The sequence below is a fragment of the Vombatus ursinus genome, unplaced genomic scaffold (assembly GCF_900497805.2).
Source record: "Vombatus ursinus unplaced genomic scaffold, bare-nosed wombat genome assembly UNPS02014973.1, whole genome shotgun sequence".
Lineage (NCBI taxonomy): Eukaryota > Metazoa > Chordata > Mammalia > Diprotodontia > Vombatidae > Vombatus > Vombatus ursinus.
In genome coordinates, this window is record NW_020954751.1 from 5,762,950 (window position 1) to 5,780,016 (window position 17,067).

At 38.5% G+C, this 17,067-nt stretch overlaps 1 pseudogene; it reads right to left on the reverse strand.

Moving 5' to 3' along the window:
- Positions 1-15,812: 15,812 nt before the first annotated feature.
- Positions 15,813-16,656, reverse strand: LOC114030679 (annotated as a pseudogene).
- Positions 16,657-17,067: the final 411 nt, after the last annotated feature.

The following is a 17,067-nucleotide window of genomic DNA, read 5'->3' on the forward strand; positions in this document are numbered from 1 at the left end:
GAGTCAGCATTCAAGTTAGGAAGACCCAGGGTCTAGTCCCACTTATGATGAATCCTGGTAATATGACCCCAGACAAATCACTTAACCTCTCAATGCCCCTTGGGAGCTCTGAAAGTCTATATAGTGCAAAGCAGTTATGTATGTTCACGAGTATAGAGAGTTTCATTACCAAGAGTTCCCAATACAGATTAAATCACAGGTGTAAGCCCAAATTACTATTGTTATAACAGGTAAGAAAATGGGCTCAAAGTGTTAATGGACCACACAAGTAGTAGGTATTTGAGTCAGGATTTCAACCCAGGACTTTAGACTCCAAATCCAGAATACTTCCCAACATACCATGAGATGGTGGTGGTGGTGCTGCTGGTATATCCCAAGCTAGTTATAGTCATATTTCTAACTATGTATTTTATGATGTGCCCTGTGTTAGAGATGGCAGAATCCTAGGCACTCTGAAGTTAAATGATTTTCCCAGGGTCAAACTGTGAGTCAGTGGCAGGACCTAGAACAGAACTCATTTCTATGAACATCTACTCTGTTGTCTTTTCCAGTTGACTGTGGGCTTTTTTCCATTCCACAGGCACCTACTGGACTGAGTGAAGTGGAGAGGGGGAGCAAGGAAGGGACACAATTAATCTCCCTTTTACTAGCTGCCATGTCTTTTTTGAAATTTAGGACAAATTTTCCCCAACCCTCATCGGCTCATGAGAAGAAATTATGTCCCTTTCCTGTCTCTGGGCCATGAGAAAACTGGTTGTGGGACTCCGTGGCTAGAGACAACCAATAAAAGATTCCATGCTTAGCGTCTGCTTATTATTGCTGGGGCAAGGCAAAGCACAGAAGATATTTTGTCTGGCTTGCCTTCCATCTCAATAGCTCTCTCTTTCTCTGTTGCTCACACAGACTGGTGACCTCGCTCTCACATACTTTGTGGTTTTCTCCTGTGAGAAGTTAGTATTAAGCTTCCAGCCATGGTCATAAAGTTGGGCTTCATCAAGGAAGAGCTGGGTTGAATGCTTCTTTCAAAGAAAGTTGGAATGGTGGCACTTACTATTCTCTTATCTTAACTAGTAGGTTGTTCTGGAAGGGATATAAGATTGCAAATTATTCCATGGTGTAGACCTCCCACGATGGGGTGGTTATGGTTTGTAGCCTCATAGAGTGTTGATGGGTGGCAGGACAGTTGGGCTCATCGAGGCCAACCCCCTAATTTTATAGATGAGGAAACAGAGTCAGAGAGGTGGAAGTGAATTGTCCACAATTATACAATAAGATAGAGACAGAGCAGGGGCTAGAAGTCAGGCCCATCTAACTCTCAATCCAGTACTTATCCCAATATGCTATTGTGTCTTCCAGTTCTATTATCATTGGGTTTCTAACTTACCTGAGTTTAAAGATGGTCCATTAAGGACTGACTTTAATAATCCAAATATAAGCACCATCTTTCTGCCAAAACAAACTAGAAGAGTTAGATCACTGGCTTTATGTACATAGTATGCATGAATCTATGTACATACATGCATATATCTATAATATACACATACATAAATATATATCACAGATACTTATATCTATACATTTATCTATATCTATAGATAGATGTGCATGTCTATATACATACATACATGCTCACACACATATATATATACATACACACACACATATATGTATATATATAACATCTTGTAAAGAAAGATGGTTTAAGAATCAGGAGTACTTGGGTTCAAGAAATCTGACATATATTGGTGAATAGAGGAAGTTACTTAATTGCCTGGTGCCTTAGACAATTCTCTACTACTATAAACTGGAAATCAGTTACTAGTATATACCAGAACATGGTAGTTTTCTCAACAGGCACTTCTTAACCTGATACAATCATTGGTATGGATCTCTGTGAGTGTGTGAGTGTGTGTGTGTGTGTGTGTGTGTGCGCGCACTCATATATGTATGTATGTAATGTACATGCAGTTATCCCTCTGAAATTATTCTTGTTTCAGTGATGCATTCAGACCATACAGCTTATAGCATAAAAGAAGTCATCAGAGACTTATGATTGGGTAAAATCTAGGTTATATAATGAGAGTAAGAGATACTTTTTGGACAGTGCATGTGTTACACTGGCAATGTAAACAAAGTCTAGAGGAAGACCCTTCATATGCCAAGTGAGCCCTCTTGGGAGATATGGGGAGCACTAAGACAAGATCCTTACAAGATAAGAAATTATGAATGAGTTGAGATCTGTACCACTGAAGGGAGTACTTACATAGATGAGATCATGAATAGTTCAAAGTTTGAACTGTATTTAGCCTGATGTCACTATTAACCTAAAAGCCAGAAGAAGCCTCAAGAGATCGTTTGTCTGGCACCCATTTTTCAGTATTAATATATCATTTTTTCTTATGAAGCAACAGAGTCCATGAAAGCTTAATGACTGGCACTTAACCTTACTGTCATATAAATGGCAAGTGGTGGAAGGGGGTAGGATAAAAATAGTAACTTACTATGTGTTGTTGTAGAGCTCTTTCTTCTCCATTGTGCTATCTATCTTTTGTGAACAAGTCAAGTCAATAAGCATTTATTAAGTACCAACTATATGTTAAACCCTGTGCCACTCACTGAGGATGCAAAAAAGATCAAAACCATCCCTGCCTTCAAAGAACTTGGAATTTAATGAGAGAGACAAGCAAAAAAAAAGTATGAACAAGATATGTACCAAATAAATTGGAGATAATCTCAGAGGGATTATTGGCACATTGTCTCTGTGATAGGTGGTCTTCAGGGATCTATTTTATATTTTTAGCAATGACTTAGATAAAGGTATTGATGGTATGGCTATCCAATTTGCAGAGGGCACAAAGTTTGGAAGGATAGCTAACACACTGTTTGACCAAGTCATTATCCAAATAGATGCTGACAGGCTAGAACTTTGGGTTAAATCAAATAAGATGTAGTTCACTAGAGATATCAAGTCTTACATTTGGGTACAAAATTTTGTCATCTAATGATATTCTATTAATTTATCTGTTTATATGTTATAACGGCCCAAAAAAATGTAAGTTGCTTAAGCTCCGAGCCTATCTCATTTGTTTTCTTTGTATTCCCAAAATGTTTCACAAAGTGTCTAGCATGTACTAGATGTTTAGTAAAAGCCTGTTGAATTGAACTGAATCATTGTTGCTATGATTCCTCTACAAACATCCTCCTTCAGTACCTCATCGAAGTGTAGAGGTGACCTTCAACTCTCAGTCCATGCCAGTTGAATGAAAACTCTGGCAGGTCCTCTGAAATTGGAAAGACTTTAACTACAGCCTGGCAACAGACCATATGTCAGTTATGTGAGAACAAGCCTAGCTAAATTTGGGTCATCTCATCACCAGGAGGTTGTTCAAAGGGTGAAGCTTTTTTTTTTTTGCCACAGAATCTCATCACATCATTTCTTGGGATATAGAGAAGTTTCAGCAAGGTTCCCTGCACCAAGGAAATTTCAGGTCCAGTCCCTATCCACAGGACTAGGCATATAGTAGGTGATTAATAAATGCTTGTTGAATTGAATTAAATGTGAAAGGGAATGGGGGGAAGAAAATAAACATATACATATATAAACATGTGCATATGCACACATACATGTATACATGTATACAAATACACATATACACGTGTATATACACACATGTATATGTGTATATACAGATACACACATATACATGTGTATATACATACACACATTGTTGTTGAGTCATTTTGGTCATGCCCAACTCTTCATGACCCCAATTGGGGTTTTCTTGGCAAAAATACTGGAGTGGTTTGCCATTTCCTTCTCAAGCTCATTTTACAAATTAAGAACTGAGACAAACATTTAAGCGACTTGCCCAGGGTCACATAGCTAGTAAGTATCTTAGGTAGGATTTGAACTCATCCTGACTTCAGGCCTGGAACTCTATCCACTGTATTACCTAGCTGAATAGATACACACACACACACCCACACTCACACACACCCACACACCACACACACACACACACACACACACACACACACACACACACACAATCACCTGCTGTATGTCCTGTACTGTGCTAAATGCTTTACAAATATTATGTCATTTGATCCTCAAAACAATCCTGAGAGGTAAGTGTTATTATCCCCATTTTACACTTGAGGAAACCAAGGTAAACCAAAGTTAATGACTTATCCAGGGTCACACAGCTAGTAAGTATCTGAGTTCAGATTTGAACTCGGGTCTTCCTGATTCTAGGCCTAGTATTCTTTCAACAATTCTACCTCGCTGCCTCTAATCAAAGAGTATTGCATTTGAAGTATTTTTTAATTAAAATTTTTTAAATTGTTAAGCACATATTTTATCTTTTTCCCACTTCTCCCTTGAAGTTAATGATTATTCTAAATGCTAGTGGGATGGAAAATGCAGAGTCCATGCAAGCCAGCCATTAAAACAAATAGACAAAGAATTCCCTAAAGACCATACATTTCTCCAAATGATTCTCTTTGCAAATGATGACACTGTGGTAATGACATGAAGCCCAGAAATAGTTCAAGGTTTCCTCAGTGGAATCCATAACATCAGATAAGAGACAAATCCAACCATATGCAGTGGGGTAAAAAACCAAATGATTAAAATGCATGTGAGACAGATTATAACATGTAGCTAGTCATTCATTCCAGTGAATTCATCTATTAGTATCCATGCCTTGGATGCCCAATGAGCTAGGTAAAGAATTGGATAGAAGGATAGGAGTAGGCTGAACTCCCTTTGGAAAATGAAACTTTCCATGATTCTAAACTTCCCCTCTGTCTCCAAAGCCCATCACATTAGTTTCAAACTTCTCCTACATAGTTGTGAATCAAAGAGTACCATGCTTTTTTAAGGATCAAAATTGAGAGTAAAAAGACAATGCACAGATGCATGACAGATGTAATTAGGCTTTAGCATATTTCAAATCATGACTTGCATGCCAGTTGGGCTGTAAGGGACATATAAACACAGAAAATGAGATAATAAGAATGGAAGACAGTGAAGAGTAGCTTGGGTAAAAATAGTTATGTTGATATAGTGTCTACTATATGGCAGGCTCTGTGCTTTACAAATACTATCTCATTTGATCCTCACGACAACCTTGGGAGGTAGATGCTATTATTATCCTTATTTTACAGTTTGGAAAACTGAGGAATGCAGAAGTTAAGTGACTTGCCAAGGGTTGCATAGTTAGTAAGTGTCTGAAGCTAAATTTGAATTCAGGTTTTCCTGACTCCAGGCCCAACGGCTATCCACTGCAACACCTGATACTTCAAAAGTAAGTTCGTCCTCTTTGAAATATTGATGAAAAGATAAAAACAAGTATCACCAGGCTAAGAAGATGTGCAAATGTTGTAATTGGTACCCACACTGATGAAGTAATAGATACATCAAAAGAAATAGCAAAGCTCTTGATTTGTGTTTGTGTCTAAACAAGTAATTTTATTGGTGGAGGGAACTCTCAGTAAGGAACTTCCCTTACCAATGCCAATTGTCACTTGCTTTGCACCTTAGGGTCTTAGAGAGTTTACTGTCCCCTGGGAGGTAAGGTAAAGTGCCATGGGGCACACAGCCAATGTGAGTCAGAGGTGAGACTTCACACCAGGTCTGACTGACTCCAAGGTCAGCTCTCTATCTGCAACGCCTCTCATCAAACAGTAGGATTATGGCTTTCCTCTGGGAGGGCTTTCATTAGTGTTAAACAGTCTCAATAGTGACCGCTGGTCATGACTTAAAAGCATTTTTTTTCACTTACTGTCTGCCAAGTATCATGCAAAAAGCTAAACATAGAAATAGAAAAAAAAACAAAGAAATAAAAGAAGGGCTACTCTGAAGTAGCTCACACTTTTATTAAGAGAGACAAAACACAGATGAGAGTCTAGATTCAGGGCAAATGAAAAAGCCAGAAGTTCGAAGGGTCCATCAGGTTGTGTGCCCCACAAGGTGGGTAGCTTGGAGGGGACAAGCCCACTGTCATCAGCACTCCAGGTTTCTCTTGAACCTTTGGTTCACTTCTACCCTTTTGTATGAGATCTATTGGAAATGGCCTAAGGCCTAATAAATAAAATGACTCTGAAATTAACTATGCTTACATCACTGGCCATCCCTGTTCTGTGACTCTGTGACATTTGTCATCCTTAAATTGTTCACACCTGTTGTTACTATTTGGATGGCCCTTACTTTGATGCTTCAAGGACAAAACAAGGTTGGTTGCCAGGAGATGGAGCTGAGATGTGTCATTTGCTGGCTCTTGTGTCAACAAAACAGAATGCTCTGTAGCCCTTTAGCTTATGGAACCCACAGAGAGCTCTGAAGGACAGAACGCACTAGGTGGCATCTGCCCCACTCGAGGGAATAGCCCCCACTTAGCTGTGCAGTGGAAAGAGCACTGAATGTGTCCTTCCAGGGCATGAATTCAAGTGCTGGTTCTGTTAATGACTTTAACCTTGATTTTGGATAGTCACTTCAAATCTATGGGTTTTGATTTCCTTATCTGAAGCATAGTATAGTGGAAAGAATACTGGATTTCAAGTCAGAAGACCAGAGTATAAATATTATCCCTGCCACACACTATGAGTGTAACATTGGGCATATTATTAACCTCTATGAGCCTCAGTTTGCTCATTTGCAAAATTAGGATAGTCATCAGGGTGATCTCTAAGGTGGCTTCTAGCTCTGATCCTGTGATCCTATGGTAACCTTCAGTCTAAATCTTATTATCCTGTAGTTACTTTCATAGCTGAGGGATCTTATGCTCCTGATACAGTGCAAAGGGCACTGGCCTAAGTCAGAAGATGTGGGTTGTAGTTTAGACTTTGATACTGATTTGTTGTATGACTTCGTGATCTTTCTATAACTCACAGTCCTTTGGAATATTGTGGTCCTGTGAAAAAAAATATTGCATGTGTAGCCAGAAGGCCTGGGTTCAGATACTGGCTCTTCTTCCACTGTGTGACTTTGAACAGGCTGCTTACCTTCTCTGGGCCTCACTTTCTTCATCTATGAAATCAGATGGGGAGAGGAGGTTAGTTAGCTTAGAGTCTATGATCTTACTAGAGATTGAAATTCTCTTTTAGTTTCAATATTCTGAAAGACTATGATGCTAAACAAAATACTTATTCATCCAGTTGCTAATTAACAAATTGTGTAATCAATACGTTTATATTGAGTGCTCATCACCTGTACAGCATCACTACATGAAGACATCTAGTGCTTACATAGTTCACTATACCTTGATTTTAACATGATAGAATAGAAAAAATGTTAGACTGGCAGTCAAAAGACTAGGGTTCTAGTTCTGGCTTTTCTCTTACTAGTTAGGTTCCTTTAGGCCATAATGATCATAATGGCTCAGTTTTATATCTCTATTTTTATTTCCAACTCTTTCTCTGCTTCTCTTTCTGCCACCCTTTCTCTCTGTCTCTCTCTCTCTCTTTCTCTGTCTCTCTGTTTCTCTCATTTCTGTCTTTGTCTATCTCCTTAACATTTTCTTTCCCTATCCATTTTTCTTTCCCTGCCTCCTTTGCTTTCTCTTTCCCTACCTCTTGTTTTCTAGGATTCCCTCACTTTCTCTACCTCTTCCTTTCATTTTCATCTGTTTCATTTTCTTTATCTCAAACTCGTTATCTTTTTTCTTCTTTCTCTACCTCTACACCTTTCTTTTTCTTTTCTTTGGCTATAACTTTTACCAGTGAGAATCAAATTGACATTTTAGCTTATGAAGTTACTTCAAACATTAAGCCTCACATGTGACACATCCTGGATGTGTGACCCTTAGCAAGTCATTTAACTCTCAGAGTTAAATGAGGTGACTCTTTAACACTATCAGCAGCAGAGCAGCTGTTGATAGAGTTTCTTTACTTAGGATTTTTTCATTTCCAGTGCCTATCTATATAAACCATATATTGCTTTAAACTTTATAAAGCATTTTAATCACAACAATCTTATGACATAAATTTTATCCCTCTTTTACAGATGGGAAAACTGAGACTCTGAGAAATTAAGTAATTTGCCTATGATTATGCACCAGCAGAATACAGTCATGATCCAAATCCAGGTATCTTGGCTCTAAGTCCAATACTCTTTCTCATATCATGCTCACTCCCTCATTGTGGATTATGGCTTCCTTATCCATAAAAATCAATGCTTTTTACTAGATGGACTCTGATTTTCCTTACATTTCTAACATTCCATGAGACGCAGAAACAAAAAAGAATTCTCCTTATATGTTTGGAAAGATGGTATAATAATTCTTGGTACACTAGGATAATGCTTAGTACAAGCCTAACACATTTTAGGTGCCTGAGTAGGTGGCACAGTGGATAATGTTGGGCCTTGAGTCAGCAAAACTCATCTTCCTGAGTTCAGATCTGACCTCAGACACTCATTAGCTGTGTGACCCTGGGCAAGTGGCTTAACCCTATTTATCTCAATTTTCTTATCTGTAAAATGAGCTGGTGAAGGAAATGACTAACCACTCTAGTATCTTTATCAAGAAAATCCCAGATAGGGTCACTAAGAATAGGGTGTGACAGAAATGACTGAACAGCAGCAACAATAAATGCTAATTGACTGACTGGTGAACTGTTGTTGGACTTGTTTCAGTAGACTTGGGTTCAAATTTTGGCTCTTGAAAATGGACAAAAATCATTTAGTCTCTCTGAGCTTCAGTTCCCTGCCCTTAAAATGAAGCTGATAAATTTTGCACTTCATAGTAGCTATGAGGAAAATATCATATAAAACGTAAAGCACGGAACAATAGAAATATGAACTTCATTTTGTCCTATCTCTCCCATTAACTTGGACATGTTTTTTAAGGGTATTGTTGTTGTTGTTGTTGTTTTTTCTCTTTTACAACTTCTATGGTTCTTTATCCAACCCTTAATACTCAGTGGGTGCTTTGGAAATGTTGCTGATGGAACAGTTTTTCACTTTAGCTTTAAACTAGGGAGAATAAAGGCATTGCCTTTGAAACCAAGTCCAAACAAGGCATCTGTTAACTGGAACTGCCAAGTGGACATGTTTTGCCCACAAGCTGAAGTATTAATGAGCAGTCTAGAATCAAGGAGGGGCAGAACTCTTTACTACATATGAGGCCAAGCTGAGTAATGACTGCAGTCTAAATTCTTTCCATGAGACAACAGCTAGTGAAATACTTTGGAAGGAGGCTTAAGAAAATATATACACAAATGATTCTCTATGTGTGTCTCCCTATATGTGTGAGCACACACACACACACACACACACACACACACACACACACACACGAAGTATATCATCTTATAGCCTGAGATTCCCAAGTGATTTACTCCTTATATTTAAGAAATGTCGTTCTCTGAGTTATGATTCAAGTGGTCTATGAAAATGAGAATATGTGGGATGCATACTCATGGCCATTATCAAATTTGTCTCTAGAGTATGATTAGAGTGAAAACCTTATTTATTATATTATAATATTTAATAACAAAAGGAAACATGTCTTCATGGGTAGAGGCCTAGATTTGTAGTAAAAAGAATCTAGGTTCAAGTCCAGTCTCTGACACAAACTAACTGTGTGACTCCAGGCAAGCCACTTCACATTTTTGTGTCCTAGGCAAGTATGTAAAATTGGATTATAAAATTGTATTATTGCAGTATTGTAAAACTGCATTATTGTATTATTATATTTTCACCTGCATCACTGGAGGAAGTTTTGACAATAAGATTTCCCTTTCTGATGAAACCAAAGGTCCAGATCAAAAATTTATAATATATAATGATTCTATTCCATTGCATAATCATAGGAAGGAAGGGGGAATGTGTTCCCAAAGGCTATGAAAGCAAAGTGTAAATGCTGTTCATGTATACCATGTTGGAAAAGCTCTAAGAGTTGAAAAAGCAGCAGATTCATCAATCGATCTTTTATAAAGTTCCTATCATAAGATAAGCACTGTGTTAGGTGCTGAGGATATAAAACCCAAAATGAAACAGTCTCTTTCCCGAAGGAGTTTACATCTGCTTTCTGATCACAAGTAGCCTGGACACTTGGTGACAAATTTTTTTACCAATGAAATCAACAAATATTTTTTTTAAATATAAGTTGATCAAGGAAAACTGCCCTGATATTGTAGAACTAGAAGGTAAAATAGAAATTGAAAGAATGTACATCATCTCCTGAAAGAGATCCCAAAGTAAAAATTCCCAGGAATGTTATATGCAAATTCTAGACCTCCCGGGTCAAAAAGAAAATATTGTAAGCAGCCCCCCCCAAAAAATATTGTGGAGTCATAGTCAAGATAACACAGGATTCAACAGCATCTGCATTAGAAAATCAGAGAGATTAAAATATGATATTCTGCAGGGAAAAGGAGGCAGGATTACAGCCAAGAATCACCTACTCAGTGAGACCGAGTGTAATCCTTCAGGGGAAAAATGGATATTTAGAGAAATAGAGGACTTTCAAGCATTCTTGATAGAAAGACCAGAGCTGAACAGAAAATTTGATTTGCATATGCAAAACTCAAGAGAAGCATAAAAAGGTGAACAGGAAAGATATGTAATAAGGGATTCAATAAGATTAAGCTGTTTATATTCCTGCATGGGAAGATGATAGTTGTAACTCTTAAGAACTTTCTTATTATTTGGGAAGTTAGAAGGAATATACATAGAGGGTAGAGGTGTGAGTTGGCTGGAAGGGAATGGTAGCTAAAAAATAAAATTAAGGGGTGAGAAAGAGTAAGGCACTGGGAGAAGAGGAAAGGAAGAGGTAGAATGGGTTAAACTTTCTCATATAAAAGAGGTGGAAAAGAGCTTTTACAGTGGAGGGGAACAGGGTAGCGGTGGTGGTGGACAATGCTTGAACTCCCCGCCTTCAGAATTGGCTCAAAGAGGGAATAACGTACACACTCGGTTGGCTATAGAAATCTACCTTACCCTATGGGGAAGTGGGGGGGGGACAAAATAAAAGGAAGTGATAGAAGGGAGGGTGAATGGGAGGATGTGGTGGTCATAAGAACAACATTTCCCTGATGAGGGACAGGGTGAAAAGAGAGAGAGAAGGCTAAACAGAGGAAGACAGGATGGAAGGAAATACGCAGTTAGTAATCATAACTATGAAGAAAACTACAGCAACTTTCTCTGATAAAATTTTATTTTTAGGTCTGTGTTTTCTCTCACAAGATGACTAACATAACTATGTTTTTTGTGACTGCATATGTATAACCTACATCAAATTGCTTGCCTTCTCAATGAGGGAGGTGTGGAGGGAGAGAATTTGGAACTCAAAACAATTTTTTTTACAATAAATCTTTTTATTTGAAATTCTCAAAATTGAAAGCACTCACAAGGGTGAGGATATTAGCCTGTGGCTACAGGCTGGTCTTGGTATAGAAACAGAATAGAAATATAGCAGATATACTTTAAAAATCTGGGCTCCTCTAGGTAAGAAAGGGTTAAATGCACACCAGTAATCACAGTGATACTTGTTGTCCAAGGTCAGTTCTTCTTGCCACTCCCCGCCCTGCACTAACATGGCTCTAGGCAGTCAGCTGATCACGGGCTTCTCTGGAAGCCCCTTCCACACTCCTACTTGAGCTCTATGCTTGGCGGCCAGGTAATTTAGGGAAGGTTCAAGCCAAAGAGCTTCTTGACAGCCAAGGTTTTCAGTGTAGAAAGGTTAATTCACAGTAAGACCATTACATACATCATTAAAAAATGTTTTTAAAAAGAGTACAAGGGTAGCTTTCAACCTTGCTAGAGACTAAGAATAGCTTTGGGTCACACTTAATGCCAACTTTGGGGGACGCCTCCTCTGCCTTCTCCACAGCAAAATGGGATGCTCCACTCTGACCTTCCCGCACCCAGTCTGGCCTTGATGGGCTGCCACCCTGCTCAGCACGGTCAGGAGCAAGGCTGGCACGCTCCTCCCCAGACCATGGGCTACATTCCACTCCACCCTGCCACTCTCAGAACGTTATGACCGGGCAGCCTTGGGAAGCCCTGCATATCTGTCCCTTCCCAGAGAATATATATAGGAAATATATAGAGAACTTCCTTAACTTTATAAGAATACAAGTCATTCTCCAATTGATAAATGGTCAAAGGATATGAACAGGCAGTTTTCAGATGAAGAAATCAGAGTCATTTTTACTTAATATGAAAAAATGCTCTAAGTCACTATTGATTAGAGAATGCGAATTTAAACAACTCTGAGGCACCATCTCACACCTATCAGATTGGCTAATATGACAGAAAGGGAAATGACAAGTGTTGGAGGGGATGTGGGAAAATTGAGATGCTAATACACTGGTGGTGGAGTTGTGAACTGATTCAATCACTCTGGAGAGCAATTTGGAACTATGACCAAAGGGCTACAAAACTGTGCATACTCTATGATCCAGCAGTACCACTACTAGGTCTATATCCCAAGGAATTAAAAAACAAGAAAAATAAAGAAAGTGAAAAATAATACACTTCTGTCTGCTTTCAGACTCTGTAAGTTCTTTCTCTGGAGGTGGGTAGCATTCTTCATTGTAAGTACTTCAAAATTGTCTTGTATCATTATATTACTGAGAATAGCCAAATCATTCACAGTTGATCATTGTGCAATATTGCTGTTATTGTGTGTAATGTTTTCTTGGTTCTGCTCACTTCACTTTGCATCAATTCATATACATTTTTCAAGGTTTTTTCTTTAAACATCTTGTCATTTCTTATAGCAACATAGTATTCCATCACAATCATATACCACAAATTGTTAAGCTATTGTCCAATTGATGAACATCCCTCATTTCCAAGATTTTGCCGCCACAAAAATACTGTAAATATTTTTGTACAAATAGGTCCTCCCCACCTCCACCTTGGTTAAGTGACTAGCCCAGGGTCACATAGCTAATAAGTGTTAAGTGTCTGAGGTCAAATTTGAACTCAAGTCCTCCTGACTCTAGGGCCAGTGCTCTATCCACTGTGCCACCTAGCTGCTCTGGAAAAAAAGTCTTTAAAGAAAAATACTGGTTAAAATCATGGAATCTTAAAGCATTAGATATATAAAATCTTAGAAATTATATTAGAGCTCACTCCCCTTCTCTCCTTTTTTTTTTCTTTGCAGCATGGGAAAAGACTCATGATCACCCACATGAACTGCTGCATTCATTAATCATTAAGCATTCTCACCTCTGCTCTCTTTCTCTTCTGAGCCATTTTTCACGTAGCTGCTAGATGAATTTAACGTATGCACAGATCTGACCACATCACTCTGCTTCTCAACAAGTGGTGTCTTATTGCCTATGGAGTAAATTTCAAACTCAACCTGACATTTAAAGTCCTCCATAATTGTGATCTCCCTAGCCTGATTTTTAAGGACTTCTCTGCCTCCTAAAAAATGTTTGGTATAACTTTATATTTCCAGGTTGAACTTATACCATCTCTGGATGCATAAGCAATAGTCCAGTCAAGCTGGACTGCCTGTATCTCCCTGACATGGCCGATATTTCCGATCTGAAATCCCTTTGCTCTAGTTCTTCCTTAGGCATGAAGTGTCCTCTTTTCCCTTTTTCACCTCTATAATTTCCCCATATCTCAAAGCCCACATTAAATATCAGTCAATAGTCAGTCAATAAATATTTACTGTGTTCCAAGAACTGCATTAAGTGCTAGGGATAGAAAAAAAGGCAAAAGACAATTCCTGCCCTTAAAGATCTCACCATTAAGATTTCTCTTATGTACAGTGCCTGACACAAAAATCATTTAACAGACTCAATTATCCTATCTATCTATCTATCTATCTATCTATCTATCTATCTATCCATTTATCTATCAAGTTTTTTTTTCTCTCCTTAAAGCTCACATTCTTCAATGTCTGAAGCATGATTCATTCTCATCTTAACCTTATAAAATCTCTAGTTTTTCAAAGGTCAACTCATAGTCTACTTCCTATAGGAAGATGATCTTGATCCCCCAAATTCCTAGTGTTTCTTTCCCTCAAAAAATACTTTCTTTTACTTTGAAATAGTTTGTATAATGCTATGCCCAACTTTCCTTCCTGTGTCATTACTGTGGAGATTTGCTAAACTAAGGTATCTCTCTGCCTGTCAGCCAGGCACACTTTACCCATGGTTCCCCCTAGTTTTATGGGTTTTTTGGTGGTTGTTGCTGTTGTTGTTTTTATTGTTGTTGATGATGAGGATGATCATAACCTTGAACAGACTTCTAAAAAAAGGCCAGGGGAGGTATCCATATTGCCAGATATGTTCATGTAGGTGTGTGGGGTGAGTTTGGTAGGGGAGCAGTCTGCATGTTGCCTGAGAGTAAGAGTCAGTGGCAATGATGCTAGAATGAGAGATTGGTAGGAACTCAGGAGAGTGTTCCTTAAGCTTGCTTTATGAGAAGATTAAGAGCTTGGTGGGCTGACTGATCAGATGCAAAGGAAAGAAATGTTCAGATCAAGAAGAGAGATGCTGATTGATGAGATAGACTCTCTCTCTGCCATCCATCTCCATCTACTCCACTCATAACCAGGGAACCACTAATGTTTAACTGTCCTATATTCACTTTCTGCTTTCCCCTCCCTTTCTGTTCTACGGTAGGAAGAGGAGATGAGAGAAAAGAGGATTTTTGTCCCTTGACAATGTGACTCTAAGCAAGAAGCATTTGAGTAAATTGTTTTCCTGGTTGCTCACTTTTATTCTTTATGCTATTCAATGTTATTACAAAAACACTTAGTGACCATCAAACAAAGCTTCCTTGGTTGTTTGACAACTAGAGAGGGCAGTATGTTTTTTAAAAGGTTAGTTTATTTTTTTCCCTCAGAGCTGACCAAAATCAATGAGAGGGTGAGAGACTATACAATTTATTGTCAATACATTAAAGATTGTTTGAATCCTAGACACTTCCTTTATGAATCCTGGGGGAGAAGACAAAGAGTGAGCTGAGAAAAGCCAGATGCTATGGGAAAAGCAGCTGTTTCTTTTGCTAGAATGCCCCGAGAGCTGATGGTCCACAGCTGCTTCTCCAAGATTAAAGCTGGGACTGTGGGGAGGTAAAAATTTGCACCTAAGCGACCTTTGGTGAGGCTATAGCTGGACAGTTACCCTTGTTTCGGCTCTAGAGGACTCTGGCCTTGCTCAGGTACTTTATCTGTATTAAAGTAATGTAATAGAAATTATTTTTCTGTTTAATTTTTTTCCCAATAGAATATAAGCTTCTTGAGAGCAAGAACTACTTAATTTTTCTTTGTGTCTTCAGCACCTAGCACATTGTAGATGTTTAATAAATGTTCTTTGAATGAATAATGTTTGCCCTATTCCAGGAGAGTTGTCATGGACTGTTTTTATATATTTTATTTTTCCACTAATTACATGTTAAAACAATTTTTTGCAATTTTTAAAAGTTTTGAGTTCCAAATTCTATCCTGCCTTTCCCTCTCCCCTCCCTGAGATGATAAGTAACCTGATATAGTTTATACATGCACAATAATGTAAAACATTTCCATATTAATCATTTAGTATAAGAAGACTCAAAAGAAGGAAAGAAAGAAAGAAAGAGAGAAAGAAAGAAAGAAAATGAAAGAAAAATAGCATGCTTCAGTTTGTATTCAGACAGTATCAGTTCTTTCTCTGGATGCAGATAGCATGCTTCACCATGAATCCTTCAGAATTGTTTTGGATCATTGTATTGCTGAGAATAGCTAAGTTATTCACATTTCTTCATTGTACACTATTGCTGTTACTATATACAATGTTCTCCTGGTTTTGCTCATGTCACTTTGCATCAGTTCATGTAAGTCTTTTTCTTTTTTTGTTTAAATTTTTATTTTTACGTAGGGAAAAATCAAATATACATTTAACCCAATTTGGTTGCAAGTTCTTTAGCTTTTGCCTTTTCCAGCTTGGCAATACAAGCCACTGATTTTGAACCCAGAACATTGCCACCCCAGTGATGACTGATCTCATCATATCTGTCATTGTAATTGGTTTTGATGACTTCTACTAGCTTAGCCAAGGCTCCCTTATCTTCAGGGTTAACCTGTGTGAAGGCAATGCTTGTGCACATCTTTCTGTGAACTAAGTGACCCAGCCTGGCTTTACCCTTGATAATACAGTAAGGAACCCCCATTTTTGGCACAAGGCAGGTAGGAAGACCACTAGCTCAATGGGGTCCACATCATGTGCAATCACTACCAACTGTGCTTTCTTGTATTCTACCAGGGTAGTAACAGTATTAACACCTGCTCTGAGGACAGGTGGTCTCTTAGTGGGGACATCTCCTTTTCCAGAAGCTTGTTGTTCAGCTGGAGCCAGCAGCCTTTGCTTCTTTTCTTGCTTTGTCTCAGGTCTGTACTTGTGAGACAGTTTAAGCAGTTGAGTAGCTGTCTGACCATCCAAAGCCTGGATGAACTGGTTAATTGCTGGTGACACTTTCAAATGCTTACAAAGGATAGACCTTTGACGCTGCAGTCTGATGTACCGAGGTCATTTGACAAATCGAGTAAGATCCCTTTTGGACTAGATGTCCTGACCAATGCCAAAATTCTTTGGCCACTTCTCAAACAAAGGATTGACCACTTTCTTGGCCTCCTGTTTCTTTACTACAGCAGGGGCCAGAGCCACCTTCTTCCCCTTGGCCTTCTTCCCCTTTGGCATTTTGGCTGGCTGAACGCGAAAAAAGCTCATGTAAGTCTTTCCAAGCTTTTCTGAAATCATCTTGCTTGTATTTCTTATAGCAAATAACTTTCCATCACAATCAAACCCCAGCTTGTTTAGCCATTTTACCAATTGATGGGCATCCTCTTGATTTCCATTTCTTAGCCACCACAAAACAGCTGCTGTAAGTATTTTTGTACAAATTTTGTACAGAAAATACAATAGTACTCCCTTTTTATGTCTTGGGATATAGACCTAGCAGTGGTATTGCTGGATCAAAGGGTGTGCACAATTTGATAGCCCTTTGGGCATAGTTCCAAATTGTTCTCCAGAATGGTCGGATCAGTTCATAACTTTACCAACAGTATATGAATGTCCCATATTAATAACATAATTGTTTGCATGTAATCTCTCTCTTTA